General features: G+C 48.3%; 1 long non-coding RNA gene across 1 annotated transcript; it reads right to left on the minus strand.

Annotated features, from left to right (window-relative positions):
* Positions 1-262: 262 nt before the first annotated feature.
* LOC109321939 lies at positions 263-1,514 on the minus strand. The gene is made up of 2 exons (XR_002104236.1): positions 1,480-1,514; positions 263-371 (listed from the first exon to the last, which is right to left on the minus strand). It is a non-coding gene; the product is annotated as an uncharacterized LOC109321939 (long non-coding RNA).
* Between the last annotated feature and the right edge of the window lie 1,271 nt (positions 1,515-2,785).

The following is a 2,785-nucleotide window of genomic DNA, read 5'->3' on the forward strand; positions in this document are numbered from 1 at the left end:
CTTTTGATAAGCATGAAATTTTAGATGCATGCCTGCAAATTACCTCTGAGCCTTTTAAAGGCTCAGACATCAATAATAAAAAATGAGCATTCAAAGTCAAGAGTAAAATAATTACACATATTTATAGTTAAGTGAATGCAACCTAGTATTCATAGAATAATAGAAAATTAGGGCTGGAAGGGACCTCGGAAGGTCATCTAGTTCAACCTCCTGCTCAAGGCAGGACCATCCCCAACTAAACAGTCTCAGCCAAAGCTTTGTCTAGCTGGGTCTTAAAAACTTCCAAGGATGGAGACTCTACAACCTCTTTGTGTAACCTGTTTCAGTGGTTTATTACCCACCCAGTGAGAAAATTCTTCCTAAAATCTAACCTATGGGTGGGCAAAATATGATCCATGGGCCAGATTTGGCCCCTGGAGGGGCTTTGTCCAGCCCATGGTGGGTCCCTCAGTCTTGCCTTGCTAAAGCACCACCTGGCCATGGTACATCCTGCTGGATGGGCAAGCCTGAAGCTGGCATGGAAAATCATGGGGTTGGGGCTGTGTATGCTGGTCTCTGCCACTGCCACAGAGCTGGGGCCAGTGGCGGCAGCTGGAAAGAGACACCTGTGCCCCGCTGCATGCCCAAGGGTGGCAGACTGAGCCACAATCAGGCAGTGTGGATGCAAGGCACGCTGGGACTGTGCGCTGTTGGTGGTGGGAGGTGCCACAGGGTGCTCTCTCTTCCACCGGAGCAGGTGCACTCAGGGGGGCGTGCAGGGGGGCTCCCATGCATACCTCACATACCCTCAAACCCTCCCCCCACGAACCCCACAACCACACCCTCCCCCACACAATCACACACCCCACAAATATTGTACCACCACACACACCTGTGTGCCTCTGGGGGTAGCTCCACTCACTGCTACATGCACACCCCCCACCACACACATACACTCACACACACACCCAGCCACTCTGCCCCTCCACACACCCCAGATCCCCCCACAAACCCCATACTCACAACCCCCCCATACCCACCCACCCACATCCACACACACAGCTCCCCACAAACCTCATACCCACCCCCATACCTCCCCTCCCCACACCTCTCCACACCCAACACAATATACAAGAGTAAGACTTCATTTTGAGCTATTATGTAGTCACTTCTATATATACAGCACAAACACACAAATAAGGACAAAATTTTTTTAAAATAAATTAAAATGTATTATTATGGATGTTTGATTTTAGTATATAATTTGTTTTCTGGTTCTAAGATGGCAAACCCTCTTCCCAAAAAAAGTACTTCTAGGGGAAAGGGGAGGGATTTCTGGTGGCCAAGGTCAGAGGCTAGGGGCAGGACTGCTGAACCCAAGATAGTGACTAGGTGGCAGGGCATTTGTCGAGGGGCAGGGCTACCCATTTGGCATTTGACAGCTCACCAAAATGTGTTAAGAAGCTCTCCAGCCAAAGTATTTGCCCACCCCGATCTAACCTAAATTCCCTTGCTGCAACTTGAGACTATTGCTCCTTGTTCTGTCATCTGCCACCACTGAGAACAATCCAGCTCCATCCTCTTTCAAACCTCCTGTGAGGTAGTTGAAGGCTGTTATTAAATCCCCTCTCAGTCTTCTCTTCTTTAGACTAAATAAGCCCAGCTCCCTCAGCCTCTCCTCATAAGTTCTGTGCTCCAGCCTTCTCACCATTTTTGCAGCCCTGCACTGGACTCTCTCCAGTTTGTTCACATCCTTTCTGTAGTGGGTGGCCCAACACTAAACACAGTACTCCAGCTGTGGTCTCACCAGTGCTGACTAGAGAGGAATAATCACTTTCCTTGACCTACTGGCAACACTCCTACCGATGCAGCCCAGTATGCCATTAGCCTTCTTTGCAACACTGTTGGCTCATATTCAGCTTATTGTCTACTGTAACCCACAGGTCCTTTTCTGCAGAGCTGCTACCCAGGCAGTCAGCCTCCAGTCTGTACTGGTGCATGGGACTGTTCCATCTGAAGTACAAGACTTTGCCCTTGTCCTTGTTGAAACTCATGAGATTTCTTTTGGCTCAATCCTCCAATTTATCTAGGTCTCTCTGAACCCTAGCCCTACCTCCCAGCATATCTACTACTCCCCCTAGCTTGGTGTCATCTGCAAACTAGCTAGAGGGTTCACTCTATGTCATCTTCCAGGTTGCTGATTTGGACACTGAGCAAAACTAACCCTACGACCAACCCCTGGAGCATTGCACTTTATACCAGCTGCCAACTAGATACTGAGCCATTGATGACTACCTTTTGACCCTGATGCTCCAACCAGTTCTCTAGCTACCTTACAGTCTATTCATCTAGCCTGTACTTCCTTAGCTTACCTTCAAGGATGTTGTGGGAGACCATGTCAAAAGCCTTGCTAAAATCAAGGTACACTACATCTACTGGTCTCCCCATGTCCATAGAGCCAGTCATATCATAGAAGGCAATCAGATTGGTCAGGCATGTCTTGCCCTTGGTGAATTCACACTGACTGTTCCTAATCACCTTCATCTCCTTCAAGTGCTTAGGATCTGCTCCATGATTTTTCCAGAGATTGAGGTGAGGCTGACTGGTCTGTAGTTCCTTGGATCCTCTTTTTCCCTTTCTTAAATATAGGCATTTTGTTTGCCCTTTTTCAATCATCTGCGACCTCTCCCAATCACCATGAGTTTTCAAAGATGATGGACAGTGTCTCTGCAACCTCATCAGCCAACTCCCTCAGCACCCTCAGGTGCATCCCATCCAGCCCCATGGACTTGTATACATCCAGCTA

The sequence above is a fragment of the Crocodylus porosus genome, unplaced genomic scaffold, assembly GCF_001723895.1.
Source record: "Crocodylus porosus isolate Cpor-Errol unplaced genomic scaffold, CroPor_comp1, whole genome shotgun sequence".
NCBI classification, from domain to species: Eukaryota; Metazoa; Chordata; order Crocodylia; family Crocodylidae; genus Crocodylus; species Crocodylus porosus.